The sequence below is a fragment of the Hyperolius riggenbachi genome, chromosome 3 (assembly GCF_040937935.1).
Source record: "Hyperolius riggenbachi isolate aHypRig1 chromosome 3, aHypRig1.pri, whole genome shotgun sequence".
In the NCBI taxonomy this organism is placed as follows: domain Eukaryota; kingdom Metazoa; phylum Chordata; class Amphibia; order Anura; family Hyperoliidae; genus Hyperolius; species Hyperolius riggenbachi.
The window spans coordinates 38,944,328-38,968,286 of NC_090648.1; the positions used below are offsets into that span (position 1 = coordinate 38,944,328).

At 48.6% G+C, this 23,959-nt stretch overlaps 1 pseudogene; it reads left to right on the forward strand.

Moving 5' to 3' along the window:
- The window catches only part of LOC137562066 (uncharacterized), a 106,490-nt pseudogene extending 87,059 nt beyond the window's left edge, over positions 1–19,431 (forward strand).
- The last annotated feature ends 4,528 nt before the right edge of the window (positions 19,432–23,959 follow it).

The following is a 23,959-nucleotide window of genomic DNA, read 5'->3' on the forward strand; positions in this document are numbered from 1 at the left end:
GCATACGCCGCATAAGAAAGTAGAGGACAGGAAGGGGGTATTGGGCACAGCAGCGGGGAGGGGGGTTGGACTCTCACCTCACCTCACCTCACCTCACCTCACCTCACCTCACCTCACCTCACCTCACCTCACCTCACCTCACCTCACCTCACCTCACCTCACCTCACCTCACCTCACCTCACCTCACCTCACCTCACCTCACCTCACCTCACCTCACCTCACCCTCCTGCTTAAGCACAGTAGCAGCTGCCACTATTAGTAAGAGGCAGCGGGCGGGGATGACTCACCTCTTCCGTGTCCCATCGTGCGTTCCACTGTCGTCACTTCCTGCAATGCCGCACACTGTATTGGTGTAATTTTGCTTTTTAAAACAGAAGGAAATCTGCAATAATTCAGCTATAAGTGAACATTTGTGGTTACCCACAATGCACTGCTACTAAATATGCAAATTACCCCTTTTCCCCCTTGATAAGCCAAGCAAGCATCCAGAGCTGCTGGTGTATAGCAAGCCTATAGCTTTAAATTTTACAACAACAACAACAACAACAAACAACATTTGTAAAGCGCTTTTCTCCCGTGGGACTCAAAGCGCATAAGCATGGCTCCAACCATCGTGGTACAGAAGGATATGGAGGCAGTCATATCAAACCCACATGTAGACAGCCTGTTTCAGACTTTTGGTCCTCATCAGTACATAGCCGGTATTGATACGGCTGTATGAGATAGGGCTTGGAGCAGTACAACAGCGTAACCAAGCAGCTCAGGGTGACCCAAACCACTCGGAATGCATAGTGGGATAAAAGGGACCAAAAAGACCTCCTACTAAAAAAAAAAAAAAGCAAAGCTTGGTGTAATTTGCCTTCCTAAAACAGAAGGAAGTATACAATAATTCAGCTATAAGTGAACATTTGTGGTTACCCACAATGCACTGTTACTAAAAATGCAAATTATCCCTTTTCACCCTTAGTAAGCCCAGCAAGCATCCAGAACCACTGGTGTATAGCAAGTCTACAGCTTTAAATTTTACACAGCCATATCAAACCCACATGTAGACAGCCTGTTTCAGACTTTTAGTCCTCATCTGTACATGGCAATGATTGATATAGCTATATGAGATAGGGCTTGGACCAGTACAACAGAGTAACCAAGCAGCTCAGGGTGACCCAAACCACTCGGAATGTATAGGTAGATAAAAGGGACCAAAAAGACCTTCTTCTAAAAAAAAATCAAAGCTTGGTGTAATTTGCCTTCTTAAAACAGAAGAAAATCTGCAATAATTCAGCTATAAGTGAACATTTGTGATTACCCACAATGCACCGCTACTAAATATGCAAATTATTCCTTTTCAGCCTTGGTAAGTCAAGCAAGCCTATAGCTTTAAAGGGAACCAGAGACATAGAAAAAAGATTTCATACATACCTGGGGCTTCTTCCAGCCCCATAAGCCTGGATCGCTCCCACGCCGCCAACCTCCGCTTCCTGGATCCGCCGGTACCGGGTCCCGTCACTTCCGCCGGATGCGGCCAATTGTCCGCATGATCAGGGGATGCCTACATATCCTTACGCGTGCAGTTGCTCAGTATGCAGCCGCACGCGTAAGGGTATGCTGGGAGCCCCTGTGATGCAGACAATTGGCCGCGTGCTGACGCCAACTGGCCAATAGTGTTGTCCGGATCATGAACGATTCGGATCTTTGATCCGAATCTATTTTGTGAGTCGAATCATCCGAATCATCAAAATGAGTGATTCGGATCGAAAAGGGGGCGGGGCAAGGAGCGACACGCCCCCCTCTCAGCAGGCAGCAGGGTGCTGGAAGCAGAGCAGAGATGGATCGCTCTGTTGGAGGGGAGGCAGCCTTGCAGCCACAGGTAGATGAGAGAGAGGGGACATCGGTGCCACTGCCAGATATGTGTAGAGCACACATACTGGCTGCAATGTGCTGCTCATTATAGGCTGGCTGTTCCGTAGTGCTGCACAGTGATCACATTGGAAACTTTTGGCTCAGCTCAGCACAGCTCAGTAACTTTGTAGGCACTGTGATTGAAAGGCAATATGATCCTCCTGCACTCGGCACTAAACAGCTGCACTTAACTTCTGTAAATGCTTTGGGGAATGCTTTCTTTCACTGCGATGTTTGCTTTCAGAGTATACAGATGAACATATAGGTGAAATACATGTAAAGCATATGATTGCAGCATGTGGGTATTGTGTGCAAACAAACATTTCTGCTCTCTGCTCGTCCCTCCTCCCTTCTCTGTCCACTCCCTGCCCTCTGTGCATCTTCTCCCCTTCTCTGTGTGTCCACCCCCCTCTCCTTCTCCTGTCCTGCTATTCATTTCACCCCCGAATGCTTCAGTAGTAAAATGATCCGAGATTCGGATCAAAGATCCGGATCTCTTCAATGATCCGATTTGAATCATCCGGATCATTGAAAAGATCCGAACTTCCCATCTCTACTGGCCAAAACTACAGTACCCGGAACCAGCTGACACAGGCAGCGGAGAACGGCGGCGTGGGAGCAATCCGTGCATATGGGGCTGGAGGAAGCCCCAGATATGTATAAAATCTTTTTTCTGGCATCTCTGGTTCCCTTTAAGTTTTACACAGTCATATCAAACCCACATGTGACAGCCTAGTTCAGACGTTTGGTCCTCATCAGTACATAGCAGGGATTGATAAGGCTTTATGAGATAGGGCTTGGACCAGCACAACAGAGTAACCAAGCAGCTCAGGGTGACCCAAACTACTAAGAGTGTATAGGGGGATAAAAGAGACCAAAAAGCCCTCCTACTAAAAAAAGCAAAGCTTGGTGTAATTTTCCTTCTTAAAACAGAAGGAAATCTGCAATAATTCAGCTATAAGTGAACATTTGTGGTTACCCACAACGCACTGCTACTGAATATGCAAATTATCCCTCTTTGCCCTTGGTTCTCCTTCTTGCTTGGACCAGCCCCTTCTTCTTGCTTGGACCGGCCCTGGGGGCAGGGCGCTACTTCTTCTTCTTGTTTGAAGGTTGAGGCACTTACTCTATTATATATATATAGATGCTGCATTTTTTTTTAATTTTTTTTTTTGAAGAGGGGGCTTCATCCAAGATTTTGCTGTTAAGTTAATGTAAATTTGACAACACACATGACCACACCCACATTCTGGTGTGTGGCCACACCCATTTTCCGGCCAGAGTGCCCAAAAGTGCCCTGGATCTCTTAAGATCCTAGCAACACCCCTGATAACATTCAATTGATGGGTTTCAGATGGGACATATGTCTCAGCGCACACATGCACATGCACTTTCTATCAAGTGGCAAAAAGGATGAGAGAATAACTCTCTTTTCTTCATACATAGAAATGACTGAATCAAAATCACTGACACTGGTAAAGAAACACCTCTCCTAGAGAATGCTTGTAACCCCAGTCAGGTGTAACTAATCACTTTCTCCATTGCTCACCCAGCCCCAGGTAATAAGAAAAGGGTTCACTGTCTAACTTGACAATGATCTGAAGTGCAAAGTAAAATTCCTTCCTGGACATTCACCACCTGAGGAGTGGGATTCCTTCCTGGACAGGAGCGTGCAGAGGAGGGGGTGGTATTCATTCCTGGACAAGAGCAAGCAGAGGGGATGGGATTACTTCCCAGACAGGAGTGAGCAGAGGAGGGGGGGGATTCATTCCTGGACAGGAGCAAGCAGAGGGGATGAGATTACTAGAGATGTCGCGAACCTCCGATTTCCGGTTTGCGAACCCCGTTCGCGAACCTTCGCGGAAGGTTCGGTTCGCGGAAAAGCAATAGACTTCAATGGAGAGGCGAACTTTGAAAAATAGAAAAAATTATGCTGGCCACAAAAGTGATGGAAAATATGTTTCAAGGGGTCTAACACCTGGAGGGGGGCATGGCGGAGTGGGATACATGCCCAAAGTCCCGGGGAAAAATCTGGATTTGACGCAAAGCAGCATTTTAAGGGCAGAAATCACATTGAATGCTAAATTGCAGGCCTAACGTGCTTTCAAACATCTTGCATGGGTATACATCAATCAGGGAGTGTAATTAGAGTTCTGCTTCACACTGACACACCAAACTCACTGTGTAACGCACCGCAAACAGCTGTTTGCGTAGTGACAGCCATGCTGGACTGGTGCGTACCGTGGCCAGAGTGTAGGCCGTGGCGTTTTTCAAGCCCATATGGTCGCCGGGCTGTGGTTGCTCAATGATAGAACAACAGTGACTGTCCAGCTGATCAAATTTGGTCTGACCACAATGAAGCAACGACCTTATTATCTTTTGTGTGCCACCCCCACCCGAGACACTCAAATAGCCAGCGGTCATTGCTTCATTGTGATACGCAATGAAGGGGGATCATGAAGGGGGATGGGCACATGTACATGACTTTTGTTTTTTTGTTGCAGCCGCCCGCAGTGCAGCCAGAAAAATTAGGCAGGCATGTACACGCACCAGAAAAATTAGTGTAGCGGCCGCTGCTAGCAGCGGCCTTAAAAATTCAGGAATCCGCCTAGAGTCCTGGACCCTGTTGGTGGTGGCGGAGAAGGCAAGTGGCCTGCAGGCAGAGATGCTGTGTGTGGGGACTGACTTAGTCTTCGGTCGTGCAGTAGCCCTCCGGGATCCATTCCTCATTCATTTTGATAAAGGTCAGGTACTGAACACTGTCGTGACTTAGGCTACTTCTCTTCTCAGTAACTATGCCTCCAGCTGCACTGAAGGTCCTTTCTGACAGGACGCTTGCGGCAGGGCAAGAGAGAAGTTGTATGGCAAATTGGGACAGCTCTGGCCACAGGTCAAGCCTGCGCAACCAGTAGTCCAAGGGTTCATCGTCGCTTTTCGCAGTGTCTACATCCACACTCAAGGCCAGGTAGTCGGCTACCTGCCGGTCCAGGCGTTGGTGGAGGGTGGATCCGGAAGGACTATGGCGAGGAGTTGGACTAAAGAACGTCTGCATGTCCGACATCACCCTGAGATTGTTGGAGCGTCCTGTCCTTGCCTGCGTGGACTTGGGAGGAGGAGGGCTACTGCCAGTGGGACCTTGATTGCGTTGTGCAGCCACATCACCCTTAAACGCATTGTAAAGCATCATCGACAGCTTGTTCTGCAAGTGCTGCATCCTTTCGGCCTTCTGTTGAGTTGATAACAGGTCCGCCACTTTATGCCTGTACCGAGGGTCTAGTAGCGTGGCCACCCAGTACAGGTCATTCGCCTTGAGTTTTTTGATACGGGGGTCCCTCAACAGGCTGGACAACATGAAAGAGGACATCTGCACAAAGCTGGATGCAGATGTACTCTCCATCTCCTCTTGCTCTTCCTCAGTGATGGGATACAACTCCTCTTCCTCCCCCCAGCCACGAACAATACCACGGGAACGTGGAGCAGCAGAAGCCCCCTGTGACAGCTGCCGCGGTTGTTCTCCTTCCGCCGCCTCTTTCTCCTCCACAGAAACACCTTCCTCATCATCACCATCATCAGAGTCTGACTCCTCTCCTTCCCCACATGACTCCTCTTCTTCCTCCTCCTCCTCCTCCCCCCTCTGTGCTGCCGCAGGTGTTGTGGGAACATCGGGTTCGTGTGTAAATGGCTCCCACGACTCCTGCTGCCGTAACTCTTCTTGTTCACGCTCCTCCACAGCTGTATCCACCACTTTACGCACGGCACGCTCCAGGAAGTAGGCGTAGGGGATCAAGTCGCTGATGGTGCCCTCATCACGACTCACCAGTTTGGTCACCTCCTCAAAGGGCTCCATGACCCTGCATGCATTTTGCATCAGTGTCCAGTTGTTGGGCCACAACATCCCCATCCTCCCAGATTGTGTCCTTGTACTGTAATGATACAGGTACTGGGTGACGGCTTTCTCCTGGTCTAGCAGGCGAGAGAACATCAGCAGGGTGGAATTCCAGCGAGTCGGGCTATCGCAAATCAGGCGTCTCACCGGCAAGTTGTTTCTACGCTGAATGTCCGCAAAGCGTGCCATGGCCTTGTAAGAGCGCCTGAAATGCCCACACAACTTCCTGGCCTGCTTCAGGACGTCCTCTAAGCCTGGGTACTTGGACACAAATCTTTGCACGACCAGATTCAGCACATGTGCCATACAGGGTATGTGTGTCAGCTTTCCCAAATTCAACGCAGCAATGAGATTTCTGCCGTTGTCACACACCACGTTGCCGATCTCAAGCTTGTGCGGGGTCAGCCATTGCTCCACCTGTTTGTTAAGAGCAGCCAGGAGAGCTGCTCCAGTGTGACTCTCCACTTTCAGGCAAGACATGTCTAACACTGCGTGACACCGTCGTACCTGGAATGCAGCATAGGCCCTGGGGTGCTGGGGCTGTGTAGCTGGAGAGGAGATTGCGGCACCAGCCAAGGAGGAGGAGGAGGAGGATGACGACAGCCAGTGGTGCTCTCACGAATGGTCGTGATCACGGGTACGTGATTCACGGCCATTTTTCCGCATCACGAAGGCCGTGATCCGGATGCCGTGATCCGCATGGATCACGACATCGCGTCAAATCCGAATCATGGCATGCGTACAAAAAGACGGGTCACGACCCGTAATCACGGCCTTGATGCGGTTGTGATACGGATTTTTCCCAATACATGTCACTGGGCCAATCAGAGGCCCCTGACGCAGGCTAGAGCAACCAATCACAGGAGGGGAGGCTACATGCATATTTTTATGCACGCATGGCCTACTGATACGCATGCGCAGTCAGTGAGTATGGGTACCCACTGTTACGCATTGAACAATACGACACGTACATACATGCGGATTTGTATGTCCACATGGCCTAATGATACGCTTGCGCATGCACAATCTCAGCTGTTCAACACGTACATTTCTACGCATGGCGGCATGGCGATACGCATGAAACATTACGGGTTACGACTGCTCATGACACGACATTGCGGATTTCAATAATACTAAACACGGGTAAAGACAGGTCGAGCCGGTTGCGGAAAAAAATACGGGACACGATCATGGGTTGATACGGATGCGGCTCCAATAATCACGGCCGCATGCGGATCCGTGACTGGGGGGTATCCGAGCATCACTAACGAAAGCAAAGCGGTGATAGCAGGTGGAGAGGAGGTGGCTGGAGGCCTGCCTGCAAGCCGTGGAGGTGTGACAAGTCGGTCCGCTGCGCAGCCACGTACTCCCTGCTTGCTGCCATCTGTCACCAGGTTGACCCAATGGGCTGTGTATGTAATGTAGTGGCCCTGCCCGTGTTTGGCAGACCAGGCATCCATGGTCAGGTGGACCCTTGACCCAACGCTGTGTGCCAGAGATGACACCACTTGCCTCTCAACTGCACGGTAGAGTTTGGGTATGGCCTTTTGTAAAAAATAATTGCGGCCTGGTATCTTCCACTGCGGTGTACCAATGGCCACAAACTTTCGGAAAGCCTCCGACTCCACCAGCTTGTATGGTAATAGCTGGCGAGCTAATAGTTCCGCCACGCCAGCTGTCAGACGCCGGGCAAGAGGGTGACTGGCAGACATTTGCTTCTTACGTTCAAATACTTCCTTCACGGACAGCTGGGTACTGCTGTGGGCAGAGGAGAAGGAACCGCTGAAGGGAAGAGGCAGTGTGGAGGAGGGTGGCTGTGAAGGTGCAAGGGAGAAAGTGGATGAAGATGATGCACCTGAAGGAGGAAGAGGAGAAGGAGGGTGGCTTGTCTTTTGAGGGGTGCTGCTTTTCCTCAGGTGTTCTTGCCATAGCTGTTTGTGCCTTCTCTCCAGGTGCCTTTGTAAGGCACTTGTCCCTACGTGAGAGTTGGCCTTTCCACGGCTCAATTTTTGCTGGCAGAGACAACAGATGGCTTTGCTCCGATCTGAGACACACACGTGAAAAAATTTCCAAACTGCTGAGCCCCCCTGGGGTGATGGCACTACGGTGGCATCAGCAGCTGACGTTGAAGGGCATGTTGGCTGGCTGGCCATAGCTGGCGATACATGGTGCCGGACACTGCCCCCAGCTGTTTCTGAGGACGAGCTCCCTCTGCTTCTATCATGGAGTCGTCTCCTCCTACTCCTCTCTGACTCCTCCTCTGAACTGTCCCCCTGGTCATCTCCTCTACCGGGAACATATGTGGTATCCGTATAATCGTCATCATAATCCTCCTGGCCAGCTACGCTTTCCTCAGAAACCTCCTCAACTGCACCAACTTCAGGTGGTCCATCATCCACATCCACACACGTTACGTCCATACTATCGCCACCTAACTCAGACGTATGAGGTGGTGTACCTGCGCCTTCTTGTTGTTGTTGCAGTAGTGGCTGGGAATCAATGATCTCACCACCACCAAATAACTCCTGCGAAGTTTCAAATGCAGTGGATGTGGTGCTTGTTGTAGCGCTGGTGGCTGCTGGAGATGAGGTGTTCTGTGTTAAATACTCAAGCACCTCCTCACGATTTTGGGAAGTGATGGCACGTGCCTTCTTCTGAGCACTGTATTTTGGGCCAGGTCCGCACGAAATCACAGCAACACCACCTCGCACAGCCACAGACCTGCCGGTGCCTGGTGGCCTTCCTCTGGGTCTGCCTCTACCTCTTCCTCTACCTGGTTTGTCCATTTTGTCCATCTCGGGGGGATGCTAGGTATATGCAGTGAGGTGGGTTCACTCAACACAACAGGTAGTAAGATGCAGTGAGCTGGGTTCACTGAACAGTAAAGGTACTTAAGATGCAGTGAGGTAGGTTCTCACTCAACACAACAGGTAGTAAGATGCAGTGAGGTGGCCAGGTGGGTTCACTCAACACAACAGATAGTTAGATGCAGTGAGCTGGGTTCACTCAACACAAAGCTAGGTATATGCAGTGATGAGGTGGGTTAAGTAAACACAACAGGTACTGGGTAGTTAGATGCAGTGAGCTTGGTTCACTGAACAGTAAAGGTACTTAAGATGCAGTGAGGTGGGTTATCACGCAACACAACAGGTAGTAAGATGGAGTGATCTTGGTTCACTGAACAGTAAAGGTACTTAAGATGCAGTGAGGTGGGTTCTCACTCAACACAACAGGTAGTAAGATGCAGTGAGGTGGCCAGGTGGGTTCACTCAACACAATAGGTAGTTAGATGCAGTGAGCTGGGTTCACTGAACAGTAAAGGTACTTAAGATGCAGTGAGGTGGGTTCTCACTCAACACAACAGGGAGTAAGATGCAGTGAGCTGGGTTCACTGAACAGTAAAGGTGTGAGGAAACGCGGAAAAGCTGCCGCAAGGGCTCAGAGTGAGGCGGCTGTTTCCGCGTCCAACATGGCGGCACAACGCGGAGAAACCGCCGCATGCCGCATGGGCAGAGCGGCGGAGTCCGCGTTGGAGGCGGCAGATGACACGGATGGCAGAGTTACTGACAGTGCAGTTGAACGCGGGGAAACCGCCGCTCCCTTAGAGAGCGGGGCAGCGGTCCCCGCGCTTGAGTCTAGAATCACATTGCAGGACATGTCTGGTGTGGCTGGGACTGCTAGTCCACACAGATTCAGAAGGACGCGCGCGCGCGCTCAGAGGCAGAGCTTATATGACAGCCAGAAAAGGGTCAGCTGACCAGGCCGGTCAGCTGACATTTTCACCACTTGCCATTGGTCCAGCACTTAGGGAGGCGCTGGAGAGTACCTCACTATATATACTGGGTGCTGGGCATTCTCTGGTTGTCTGCCGTTGCGATCACAACGTGGTAGCACTCAGACCTTGTCCGTATCTGTGTTCTAGCATAGTTTCCAAAGGTGTTGACATCAAGGCGTTCACACCTTAGCATTAGGAACATTGAATTGTATTATTTGTTATGACCTTCTGCCTGTCTGACCATTTCTTTGAACTCTGATCTTGTACCTTGCTATTTCTGATATCCTGTTGCCAAACTCTGCCCGTTCCTGGACTCTGTACTTGCATTCTGATTCTGTACCTTATCTGTCTGTGTGTTAACGACCTGGCTTGCCGACCTCGAGAACTGACCTTACAGTTAGAGGCAGTTCCCAGTCCTGTTAGTGACACCCTCTCTTTCAGGTGTCACTCACGCTCTGACCTTCCTATTCTTAGCCTAGCTCCTCCCTCCTGGAGAGTCTAGGCCATAGGAAGGAACATTCTTCTGGTTATATACTCAAAGTATACTGTTGCATCTATACACTCACTTGTTCTCCTTGGTGTCCAGAGGTTAGTAAATATATCTGATTATCGGTGATACTGCAGATCACTAATAATCGGGTATATTCTGTATTCCTGGTGAGACTGCAGTTCACCGGTAATCAGACCCTCTCTGTGTTACACCGATCGTTACAGAACGGCAGACCAATACAATATGGACGCACGCACTGACCGTTTGGGCGCACTTGCCACTTCGGTGGATAACATCAACCAAGTGCTGGGTAGTCATAAAGCCTTAATTGATGCCCTGTCAGGGTCTATACAAACTCTCCAGACGTCAGTGGATGAGGTGCGATCCCCTCCTAGCTCTGATATGCGTTTGCCTGTACCTGAGAAATTTTCTGGTCACAGATCAGACTTCCGAAATTTTAGAAGTAGAGTGTTATCTTACTTTGAGTTGAAACCCCGATCTTCAGGAAATATGGCTCAAATGGTCACATTTATTAAAACTTTGTTATCAGGCGATTCTCAGACGTGGGCGTACAGTTTGCCCACTGGAGATGTAGCCCTCTCTTCTGTGGATGAATTTTTCAAAGCCATGGCAGTAATTTACGACGACCCAGACCTTACCGCGACCTCTGAGCGGAAGCTCAAGTTATTGCGTCAAGGTAAGGGTCCGGTCGAAGACTACGCAGCCGAATTTAGGAGGTGGTCAATTTCAGCCAGATGGGACACCTATGCCCTATTAGATTGTTTCTTATCAGGATTGTCAGACGAGGTTTCAGATCTCATGCTAAGTTTGCCTGAACCTAAGACAATTGATGAGGCCATTTCATCGGCCATTTGCGTCGACCGCAGACTACGCTATCAGAAACAGACCCGGGGTAGTAGTCATGTAAGAATGGTGTCCTACGCTGCGCCGCCAGAAACTCCACCTCCTCCTGTCTCGCCTCCACCCGAACCAATGCAAATTGGTCGGTCAAAATTATCTCAAGTGGAGCGAAGACGCAGGATGGCTGAACGGCTGTGTCTTTACTGCGCAGAGGGGGGTCATAGAGTACGTAATTGTCCCAACAAGCCGGGAAACGCTACTGCCTAGGAATTGTAGGGGGTAGCACCCTAGGCACGCAGTTCTTACCCCTAGAAGATAGACGATTACTCCTTCCCTGTACAGTCACATGGGAAGATAAAACTGAGATTTCTGAGGCTTTTGTTGATTCTCGCTCTGCAGCTTATTTTATGGATTTTGAATTTGCAAAGAGACTGGGCATTCCGTTCACCCCAGTAAAACCACCTATTCAGGTTACGGCAGTGGATGATTCCCCCCTGCAAAGTAATCATCCACTGTCCCAGACACCAGAGGTGGAAATTACTATAGGGGTGTTACATACAGAGAGACTACAGTTTTTTGTGTTACACATGACCACCTCCACAGTCATCCTTGGCATGCCATGGCTACACTTACACTCTCCACAGATTGATTGGGCTACCGGTCAGCTAACTAGTTGGTCAGATCGCTGTTTTCAGCAATGTTTAGGGAGAGTGACATTGGGCCAGACCAAGATCCAGTTGGAGGGGGTACCAGTACAATACTCCGAGTATTCTGATGTGTTCTGTCCCAAGGCTGCAGATAAGTTACCTCCACATCGCCCATTTGATTGCCCCATCGATCTCCGATCTGGTTGTATGCCCCCTAGGGGTCATCTTTACAATTTGTCTGGACCAGAGAAAGTGGCCATGCAGGAATACATTCGTGAAAATTTGGCCAAGGGGTTCATTCGCCCTTCCCCTTCGCCTGCTGGCGCAGGTTTCTTTTTCGTTAAGAAAAAAGACGGAGGCCTGCGGCCTTGCATTGATTACCGGGGCCTGAATAAAATCACAGTGAAGAATCGCTACCCTTTGCCCCTGATAGATGACTTGTTTACACAGATTACCGACGCTAAGATCTTTTCAAAGTTGGATTTACGGGGTGCATACAACCTGGTGCGGATCAGAAAGGGCGATGAATGGAAGACGGCCTTTAACACGCCCGACGGGCATTACGAGTACCTGGTGATGCCCTTCGGGCTGTGTAACGCCCCGGCCGTCTTTCAGGAATTGATCAATGAGGTATTCAGGGAGGTTTTGGGCAAGTTCGTGTTGGTATATCTAGATGATATACTTATCTTTTCTAACAACCTCTCCGAGCACAGGGCACATGTCAAATTTGTATTGGATAAACTGAGACAGAATATGCTTTATGCCAAGTTGGAGAAATGCATTTTCGAAGTAACATCTGTCACCTTTTTAGGGTACATTATTTCCACCTCAGGCCTGTCTATGGATCCTGCCAAGGTTTCTGCTGTGTTGGAATGGCCTCAACCAGTGGGGTTAAAATCTCTTCAGAGATTTCTAGGCTTTGCCAATTACTATAGAAGGTTCATAAAGGGGTACTCCACTGTTATTGCACCCCTCACCTGTCTCACTAAAAAAGGGGCAGATGTTGCTCACTGGCCTCCAGAGGCGTTGCATGCATTCTCCACTTTGAAAGATTTGTTTTGCTCGGCACCCATCCTGAGACATGTTGATACCTCCTATCCCTTTATTGTTGAGGTGGATGCCTCGGAGGTTGGGGTAGGGGCTGTGCTGTCTCAGCGGTCAGGGTTACAGGGCAGACTTCACCCATGTGCCTACTTCTCTCGTAGGTTCTCTCCGGCAGAGAGAAACTACGATATAGGCAACAGGGAGCTCCTGGCCATCAAACTGGCCTTTGAAGAATGGCGTCATTGGTTGGAAGGAGCTGAACATACGATTACAGTTTACACTGACCACAAAAATTTAGAATACATTGAGGGAGCTAAAAGATTAAGCCCCCGCCAGGCCCGATGGTCATTGTTCTTCTCGAGATTCAGATTTATAATTACGTACACCCCAGGGAGCAAAAACATTAAGGCTGATGCCCTTTCTAGATGCTTTGAGCCTGAGACAGCACAGCCCCCCCCCCCAGAGACCATTGTTCCCCAGAGACTGGTACTAGCTGCAACTGAGACTTGGGAAGATTGGACAGAGACTTTGGGTCCTTTTCAGCAGGACATCCCGGAAGGGAAGCCCAAAGGGGTTATGTTCATCCCACTGCCATTCCGCCTTCAGATTTTGCAGATGTTCCATTCACACAGAAATGCGGGACACCCTGGGGCCTCCAGAACACAGGACCTGGTAGCCAGATGCGCTTGGTGGCTGTCTCTGGCAGCCGATTGCAAAGAGTTTGTTAGGGAGTGTGCGGTGTGTGCGAGGAGTAAGCCCTCCCGACTGGCACCTGTGGGAAAATTGCAGCCCTTGCCCACCCCGAGTGAACCGTGGACCCACTTGTCCATGGATTTTGTGGGTGAGCTCCCCAAGTCTGAGGGCATGTCAGTCATTTGGGTGGTAGTCGACCGTTTTAGTAAAATGGCCTATTTTGTGCCCTTGAAAGGACTCCCCTCGGCCCAGGAATTGGCCGATTTGTTCATCATCCACGTTTTCTGATTGCATGGCATTCCGGAAAACATTGTGTCAGATAGGGGAGTCCAATTTGTTTCCAGATTTTGGAGGGCATTCTGTCACCAAATGGGCATGGAACTGTCATTTTCGTCGGGCTACCACCCAGAGACCAATGGTCAGACAGAAAGAGTCAACCAATCATTGGAGCAGTTTTTGAGGTGTTACGTTGCAGAAGCGCAGAATGATTGGGTTAAGTTCTTGCCCTTCACAGAATTTGCGCACAATAATTTAAAAATTTCCTCTTCAGGATTTTGTCCATTTCAGGTAGTGACTGGGAAATTGCCTAAATTCTCCCCATTGCCAGTCGCCTCCACCCCATTTCAAGCTCTGGAGGCCTGGCAAAGATCATTTAAAGATACATGGTGGATTGTGAAAAATAATTTGGAGAAGGCATTTCAAAGTCAAAAAGGTCAAGCTGACAAGAGACGTTCATTGGAGTGGAGGTTTTTGCCAGGAGATTTAGTCTGGGTGTCCACTCGTCACTTGACCTTAAAACAGCCCTCAGCTAAGTTGGGGCCCAGGTATGTGGGTCCATTCCCAGTGACCAGAAAGATCAACAATGTCACTTATGCCATTGACCTCCCTGCCAGTATGCACGGCGTGAGATCTTTTCACGTGTCCCTGCTTAAGCCAGCAGTTCATGGGGGTCCCACTCCTCCTCCTGTGATGATTGATGACCAACCTGAGTACGAAGTAGAAAAGATTTTAGACTCTCGCATAGTTCAGAACTCAGTACAATATCTGGTTCATTGGAAAGGGTATGGTGTCGAGGAGAGATCATGGGTACCTGAGTGTCGCATGCATGTGACAAATTGAGAAGGGAGTTCCATGCGTTGCATCCTGAGAAACCTGGTAGGAGCTGTCCGGAGTCCACTCCTCGGGGGGGGGGCATCCAACATGGCAGCACAACGCGGAGAAACCGCCGCATGCCGCATGGGCAGAGCGGCGGAGTCTGCGTTGGAGGCGGCAGATGACATGGATGGCAGAGTTACTGACAGTGCAGCTGAACGCGGGGAAACCGCCGCTCCCTTAGAGAGCGGGGCAGCGGTCCCCGCGCTTGAGTCTAGAATCACATTGCAGGACATGTCTGGTGTGGCTGGGACTGCTAGTCCACACAGATTCAGAAGGACGCGCGCGCGCGCTCAGAGGCAGAGCTTATATGACAGCCAGAAAAGGGTCAGCTGACCAGGCCGGTCAGCTGACATTTTCACCACTTGCCATTGGTCCAGCACTTAGGGAGGCACTGGAGAGTACCTCACTATATATACTGGGTGCTGGGCATTCTCTGGTTGTCTGCCATTGCGATCACAACATGGTAGCACTCAGACCTTGTCCGTATCTGTGTTCTAGCATAGTTTCCAAAGGTGTTGACATCAAGGCGTTCACACCTTAGCATTAGGAACATTGAATTGTATTATTTGTTATGACCTTCTGCCTGTCTGACCATTTCTTTGAACTCTGATCTTGTACCTTGCTATTTCTGATATCCTGTTGCCAAACTCTGCCCGTTCCTGGACTCTGTACTTGCATTCTGATTCTGTACCTTATCTGTCTGTGTGTTAACGACCTGGCTTGCCGACCTCGAGAACTGACCTTACAGTTAGAGGCAGTTCCCAGTCCTGTTAGTGACACCCTCTCTTTCGGGTGTCACTCACGCTCTGACCTTCCTATTCTTAGCCTAGCTCCTCCCTCCTGGAGAGTCTAGGCCATAGGAAGGAACATTCTTCTGGTTATATACTCAAAGTATACTGTTGCATCTATACACTCACTTGTTCTCCTTGGTGTCCAGAGGTTAGTAAATATATCTGATTATCGGTGATACTGCAGATCACTAATAATCGGGTATATTCTGTATTCCTGGTGAGACTGCAGTTCACCGGTAATCAGACCCTCTCTGTGTTACACCGATCGTTACAAAAGGTACTTAAGATGCAGTGAGGTGGGTTCTCACTCAACACAACAGGTAGTAAGATGCAGTGAGCTGGGTTCACTGAACAGTAAAGGTACTTAAGATGCAGTGGGGTGGGTTCTCACTCAACACAACAGGTAGTAAGATGCAGTGAGGTGGCCAGGTGGGTTCACTCAACACAACAGGTAGTTAGATGCAGTGAGCTGGGTTCACTCAACACAAAGCTAGGTATATGCAGTGATGAGGTGGGTTAAGTAAACACAACAGGTATTGGGGTATATGCAGTACTGGGTAGTACAATGTGCAGCTCCCTGTCACACACACAGGTAGTCACTGAATGTGCTGGGCTGCTGGCAGTGGCACACACACTATCAATTAGCAAGGCTGTGCATGCAACAAAAGTGTCAGTTTGACACACAAAAAAAAAAAATATGTACAGGATGAGCTCTGAAAAGAGCTGTTGCTGTGGATGGGTGCTTTAAAGGCAATAATAATCAGTCAGGAGCAAGCAAAGCAGGCTAGAACCTAACTAATCTGTCCCTAGGAGAAAAAGTCTGCAGCAGCTGTCCCTTTCCTCTCTCTAGCAGGCACACGAGTGAGTGTAATGGCAGCCGGACCCTGCCTTATTTAAAGGGGGGGGGGGGGGGCTCCAGGGCTTAGTGTAGCCTAAATGGCTACAATGTGCCTGCTGACTGTGATGCAGAGGGTCAAAGTTGACCCTCATAGTGCATTATGGGGCGAATCGAACTTCCGCAAAAGTTTGCCTGGTGCAGGCGAACGCGAACCGCCTAAGTTCGCCTGAAACCGTTCGCCGGCGAACCGTTCGCTACATCTCTAGAGATTACTTCCCGGACAGGAGCGAGTAGTGGAGGGGATGGGATTACTTCCTGGAAAGTAGCGAGAAGAGGAGGGGATGGGATTACTTCCTGGACAGGAGCTAGCAGTGGAGGGGGTGAGATTCCTTCCTGGACAGGAGCAAGCAGAGGTGGCGGTGGGATTACATCCTGGACAGGAGCTAGCAGTGGAGGGGGTGGGATTCCTTCCTGGATGGGAGTGGGCAGTGGAGAGAGTGAGATTCCTTCCTTGGCAGGAGCAAGCAGAGGAGGGGTGGGATGATTTCCTGGCTGGGACTAAGCAGAGGAGAGGGTGGGATTATTTCCTGGTTGGGACTAAGCAGAGGAGAGGGTGGGATTAATTTGTGGACAGGAGTGAGTAGAGGAGGGGTGATGGGATTACCTCTATTAAAAAATCGAGCAAACTGCAGAGTTGCTCAATGCAGTGTAGAGTTATAGGCCATCGATTTGCCAATGCTCTTGCCCCACTCTCAATTGTTTAAAAATTTCCATCCTGTCCGATCAATTCTTTCAATCGATTTTTGTTTCAAATGGATCAAAAGTTGATCGATTTGACATTTTGGGGAATTGATTCCCTTTTGAAAAATTTAATCTGCAAGTTATCAAATAAGAAAATTAATGATTGTATGGCCCTATAAAGTCACATAGAGAACCTGAAGACATAACAACTAAAGTTGTTCAGGTGATACCTTTCATGGCTTACTGTACAAGATTTATTTGCAAGCTTTCAAACTTTAAAGTTTCTTCTTCAGGTATGGAAACTTCATCTGCCCTTATCTACAGGATCTTCTAAAAAAATTAGCATATTGTGATTAAGTTCATTATTTTCTGTAATGTACTGATAAACATTAGACTTTCATATATTTTAGATTCAAATACACATAACTGAAGTAGTTCAAGCCTTTTATTGTTTTAATATTGATGATTTTGGCATACAGCTCATGAAAACCCAAAATTCCTATCTCAAAAAATTAGCATATTTCATCCGACCAATAAAAGAAAAGTGTTTTTAAAACAAAAAAAGTCAACCTTCAAATAATTATGTTCAGTTATGCACTCAAAACTTGGTTGAGAATCCTTTTGCAGAAATGACTGCTTCAATGCGACGTGGCATGGAGGCAATCAGCCTGTGGCACTGCTCAGGTGTTATGGAGGCCCAGGATGCTTCGATAGCGGCCTTAAAGGGACTCCGAGCAGTGCAGAAACTATGGAACGATGCATATCATTTTAAAGCTCTCTTTCTCCTCATTCCAATGATATATAAACCACCGCCCTATGCCTTTTAGTTTTCGCTATTTTCGCGATTGAAATTGCCGTGGCCGCAACTCGCGAATATAGAGAAAACTAAAAGGCGTAGAATGACGATTTAGGTGTCGTCAGAAAGAGGAGAAAGAGAGCTTTAAAATGATACCCATCTTTCCATAGTTACATTGTATTACACAGGGCGACTTTTTCTGCTGAATGGAGCTGCTGACTTTGAGAAAAAGTCGCCCTGTGTAATACAATGTAACTATGGAAAGATGGGTATCATTTTAAAGCTCTCTTTCTCCTCTTTCTGACGACACCTAAATCGTCGTTCTATGCCCTTTAGTTTTCTCTATATTTGCGAGTTGCGGCCGCGGCGAAAATATCGAAAACTAAAAGGTGTAGGGCGGCGGTTTATATATCATTGGAAAGAGGAGAAAGAGAGCTTTAAAATGATATGCATCTTTCCATAGTTTCTGCACTGCTCGGTGTCCCTTTAAGCTCATCCAGAGTGTTGGGTCTTGCGTCTCTCAACTTTCTCTTCACAATATCCCACAGATTCTCTATGAGGTTCAGGTTAGGAGAGTTGGCAGGCCAATTGAGCACAGTAATACCATGGTCAGTAAGCCATTTACCAGTGGTTTTGGCACTGTGAGCAGGTGCCAGGTCATGCTGAAAAATGAAATCTTCATCTCCATAAAGCTTTTCAGGAGATGGAAGCATGAACCCACTTTTGAACCAGAAACAGCGGCAGAAGCGTCTGACCTGGGCTGCAGAGAAGCAGCAATGGACTGTTGCTCAGTGGTCCAAAGTACTTTTTTCGGATGAAAGCAACTTTTGCATGTCATTCGGAAATCAAGGTGCCAGAATCTGGAGGAAGACTGGGGAGAGGGAAATGCCAAAATGCCTGAAGTCCAGTGTCAAGTACCCACAGTCAGTGATGGTCTGGGGTGCCATGTCAGCTGCTGGTGTTGGTCCACTGTGTTTTATCAAGGGCAGGGTCAATTCAGCTAGCTATCAGGAGATTTTGGAGCAATTCATGCTTCCATCTGCTGAAAAGCTTTATGGAGATAAAGATTTCATTTTTCAGCACGACCTGGCACCTGCGCAAAGTGCCAAAACCACTGGTAAATGGTTTACTGACCATGGTATTACTGTGCTCAATTGGCCTGCCAACTCTCCTGACCTGAACCCCATAGAGAATCTGTGGGATATTGTGAAGAGAAAGTTGAGAGACGCAAGACCCAACACTCTGGATGAGCTTAAGGCCGCTATCGAAGCATCCTGGGCCTCCATAACACCTGAGCAGTGCCACAGGCTGATTGCCTCCATGCCACACCGCATTGAAGCAGTCATTTCTGCAAAAGGATTCCCGACCAAGTATTGAGTGCATAACTGAACATAATTATTTGAAGGTTGACTTTTTTTGTTTTAAAAACACTTTTCTTTTATTGGTGGGATGAAATATGCTAATTTTTTGAGATAGGAATTTTGGGTTTTCATGAACTGTATGCCAAAATCATCGATATTAAAACAATAAAAGGCTTGAACTACTTCAGTTGTGTGTATTTGAATCTAAAATATATGAAAGTCTAATGTTTATCAGTACATTACAGAAAATAATGAACTTTATCACAGTATGCTAATTTTTTTAGAAGATCCTGTATTAATAATTGTATCCATACAATAAGTTTACAAATCTTTTTCCAGAAAAATAAATAAATACAGGAAATTAGTTGTTTTTGATCAATTTAACATTGCTTTTTTAGTACTTTTTACTTATGATATGCTCTACAGGTTTAATAAAAATAAGGGGGAAATGTAATGATCGGTGGGCGCAGAGAGTATCTGATTACCGGTGATCTGCAGTATCACCGGAAATACAGATATATACCAGATTATAAGTGAACTGCAGTCTCACCGATAATCCGATATACAAACTAACCTCTGATCACCTGAGTAGAGTGTAGTGTTTGGTGTAACTGTAACACTAAGAGGACAAGGCCTCAATGCAGTAAGGAGTACTGTACAGATTCCTTCCGCAGACCTGAGCTCTCCAAGACGGGAGGAGTCAGACTGACAGTAGGAAGGGATATCTGAAAGTGACCCTCAGGAGGAAGGATCGCTAACAGAGCGAGGAACCGCCTCTAACGGTAAGGTCGGTTCTCGAGGTCAGACAAGCCAGGTCGTACACACACGGACAGATAAAGTACAGGATCAGGAGGCAAAGGCAGAGTCAAAGTACAGGCAGGGTTCAGCAACGGGGTATCAGAAATATCGGGGTACAAAATCAGGAGGCAGAAGCAGAGTCAAGGAACGAGCCGGGGTTCGGCAACAGAGTATCAGAAATATCGAGGTGCAAGATCAGAGTTCAGGAGGATAGTCAAGGCAGGCAAAAGTCATAACAGATAATCACAATCAAACTAGTACTTTAGCTATCAACAGAATCTAGCTTAGTGTAGGATTACAGCTCCAGCTGGTCCCGGCACACTAACGGATCTAACTACGGATCTGGGTGCTCCCACATATGTGAACGCAACGCCAGACAAGGAGCAAGTGAACAACCAGCAGTATATATACTCTAGGACCTCTCCAGGACCTCCCTAATTGCTGGTCCAATGGGAGCAGTGGAATTTGTCAGATGACCCAGCTGGTCAGCCGACACCCTTCTAACTGCTATTTAAACTCTGCCTCTGTGCTCGCGCGCGTGTAAGTCTGAATCTTGGTGGACTATCAGTCCCAGCCACACCAGTACTGTTTTGCAATGTATCTAATGCGGGGGTCGCCTCTGATGTATATTCCGCCGTTACCAATGCGGATTCTGCCGCACTGCCCATGCGGCATGCGGCGTTTTTTCCGCGTTGTGACGCCATGCTGGACGCGGAAACAGCCGCCTCACCTCGAGAGATGGCGGCTTTTCCGCGTTTCCTCACAGTACCCCCCTCCCGAGGAGTGGACTCCGGACAACTCCCACCAGGTTTCTCGGGATGTACAGCATGAAATTCCTTCACTAACTCGTCCGCATGCATGCGGTTCCTAGGTACCCATTGCCTCTCCTCAATCCCGTATCCCTTCCAATGTACGAGGTACTGTACCGAGTTCTGTACAGTACGTGAATCTATGATCTTCTCCACTTCGTACTCGGGTTGGGCATCCACCAACACGGGAGGAGGAGGAGTGGGACCCACCTGGACTGCTGGTTTAAGAAGGGACACGTGGAAGGACCTCACCCCCCGCATGCTAGTGGGAAGGTCAATGGAATAAGTAACATTATTAATCTTCTTTGTCACGGAAAATGGGCCCACAAACCTGGGACCCAGTTTGGCAGATGGCTGCTTCAGGGTCAAGTGACGTGTGGACACCCAGACTAGATCCCCTGGCCGAAACTTCCATTCCACGGACCGTCTCTTATCTGCTTGACCCTTCTGACTCTGGAACGCCTTCTGTAAATTCCCCTTAACAATTCCCCAATTGTCCCTGAGTGATCTCTGCCAATCTTCCAGTGCTGGAAATGGAGACGAGACAACTGGAAAAGGGGAAAATTTGGGTGACCTCCCTGTTACAATCTGAAATGGGGAAAACCCAGACGAGGAATTCTTTAAATTATTTTGAGCGAATTCCGCGAAGGGCAAAAATTTCACCCAGTCACTCTGCGCCTCAGCAACGTAGCATCTCAGGAATTGCTCCAGGGATTGGTTAATGCGTTCTGTCTGCCCATTGGTCTGTGGGTGGTAGCCTGACGAGAAAGACAATTTCATGCCCATTTGGTGGCAAAATGCCCTCCAGAATCCAGACACAAACTGGACTCCCCTATCAGACACGATGTCTTCCGGAATGCCATGCAGCCGGAAGATGTGAATGATAAACAATTCAGCCAGTTCTTGAGCCGAGGGGAGTCCTTTCAGGGGCACAAAATGGGCCATTTTGCTAAACCGATCGACTACCACCCAAATGACCGACATGCCTTCAGACCTGGGCAATTCCCCCACAAAATCCATGGACAAGTGGGTCCATGGCTCACTCGGGGTGGGCAAAGGCTGCAACCTTCCTACAGGTGCCAGCCGGGAGGGCTTACTCTGGGCGCACACCGCACACTCCCTAACATACTCCTTGTAATCTGTTGCCAAGGAAGGCCACCAAGCACACCTGGCAATCAGATCCTGCGTTCTGGCAGCTCCAGGATGACCAGCATTCTTATGGGCGTGAAAGAGTTGCAGAACCTGTAACCGGAATGGTAGTGGTATGAACAAGACCCCTTCGGGTTTCCCTTCAGGAACCTCCTGCTGAAAGGGACCCAAGATCTCTGTCCACTCTTCCCAAGACTCCGTGGCGGCTAACACCAGTTTCTGCGGAATGATGGATTCAGGTGTGGGGGACTGTGCTGTCTCAGGTTCGAAACACCTGGAGAGGGCATCTGCCTTGATGTTTTTGCTACCTGGAGTGTATGTGATTATAAACCTGAATCTCGTAAAAAACAAGGACCACCGGGCCTGACGGGGACTAAGCCTCTTAGCCCCCTCGATGTACTCCAAGTTCTTGTGGTCGGTGTAAACAGTGATCGTGTGCTCTGCCCCCTCCAACCAGTGGCGCCACTCCTCAAATGCCAATTTAATGGCCAGGAGCTCTCTGTTGCCTATATCGTAGTTTCTCTCCGCCGGAGAGAACCTACGGGAAAAGTACGCACAGGGGTGTAGTCTTCCCTGTAACCCTGATCGCTGAGACAGCACAGCCCCTACCCCGACCTCCGAGGCATCGACCTCAACAATGAACGGATAAGCGGTGTCGACATGTCTCAGGATTGGTGCGGAACAAAACAATTTTTTCAGACTAGAAAATGCATTCTGAGCCTCCGGAGACCAGTGGGTAGTATCTGCCCCCTTTTTTGTGAGACTGGTAAGGGGTGCAATGATCGTGGAGTACCCTTTTATAAACCTCCTATAATAATTTGCAAAACCCAGGAATCTCTGGAGGGCTTTCAGGCCCACAGGTTGCGGCCATTCTAGGACAGCTGTGACTTTAGCAGGGTCCATTGACAGACCTGAGGTAGAAATCACATACCCCAGAAACGTGACGGATGTCACCTCAAAAATACACTTTTCTAACTTGGCGTAGAGTCTATTCTGTCTTAATTTGTTTAGGACAAATTTCACATGGACCCTGTGTTTGGGGAGGTTATTGGAATAAATTAATATATCATCGAGGTATACCAGTACGAATTTACCCAATACCTCCCGGAATACCTCATTGATTAGTTCCTGGAAGACGGCGGGCGCATTGCACAACCCGAAGGGCATCACTAAGTATTCGTAATGCCCGTCGGGTGTGTTAAAGGCCGTCTTCCATTCATCGCCCCTTCTAATGCGGATTAGGTTGTATGCCCAGGACTGGGAATCACCAGTTAACAGTGTTTTAATGAAAATGACCCGTTGGGTCTCAGTCCCCGAGGATCGGGGTCTTAACTCGAAGTATGACAACACTCTACTCTTGAAATTCCGGAAGTCAGACTTGTGGCCGGAAAATTTATCAGGTACAGGCATACGTATGTCATTCCTAGGAGGGGATCGCACTGAATCAACTGACGTCTGGAGGGTTTGCACAGAGCCTGAAAGGGCATCAATCAAAGCTTTGTGCTGGCCCAGTGCTTGATGGAGGTTATCCACCGAAGTGGCAAGCATACCCAGACAACCAGTGTTTGCGTCCATTTTGTTTTTTGGTCTGGCGTTCTGTAACGATCGGTGGGCGCAGAGAGTATCTGATTACCGGTGATCTGCAGTATCACCGGAAATACAGATATATACCAGATTATAAGTGAACTGCAGTCTCACCGATAATCCGATATACAAACTAACCTCTGATCACCTGAGTAGAGTGTAGTGTTTGGTGTAACTGTAACACTAAGAGGACAAGGCCTCAATGCAGTAAGGAGTACTGTACAGATTCCTTCCGCAGACCTGAGCTCTCCAAGACGGGAGGAGTCAGACTGACAGTAGGAAGGGATATCTGAAAGTGACCCTCAGGAGGAAGGATCGCTAACAGAGCGAGGAACCGCCTCTAACGGTAAGGTCGGTTCTCGAGGTCGGACAAGCCAGGTCGTACACACACGGACAGATAAAGTACAGGATCAGGAGGCAAAGGCAGAGTCAAAGTACAGGCAGGGTTCAGCAACGGGGTATCAGAAATATCGGGGTACAAAATCAGGAGGCAGAAGCAGAGTCAAGGAACGAGCCGGGGTTCGGCAACAGAGTATCAGAAATATCGAGGTGCAAGATCAGAGTTCAGGAGGATAGTCAAGGCAGGCAAAAGTCATAACAGATAATCACAATCAAACTAGTACTTTAGCTATCAACAGAATC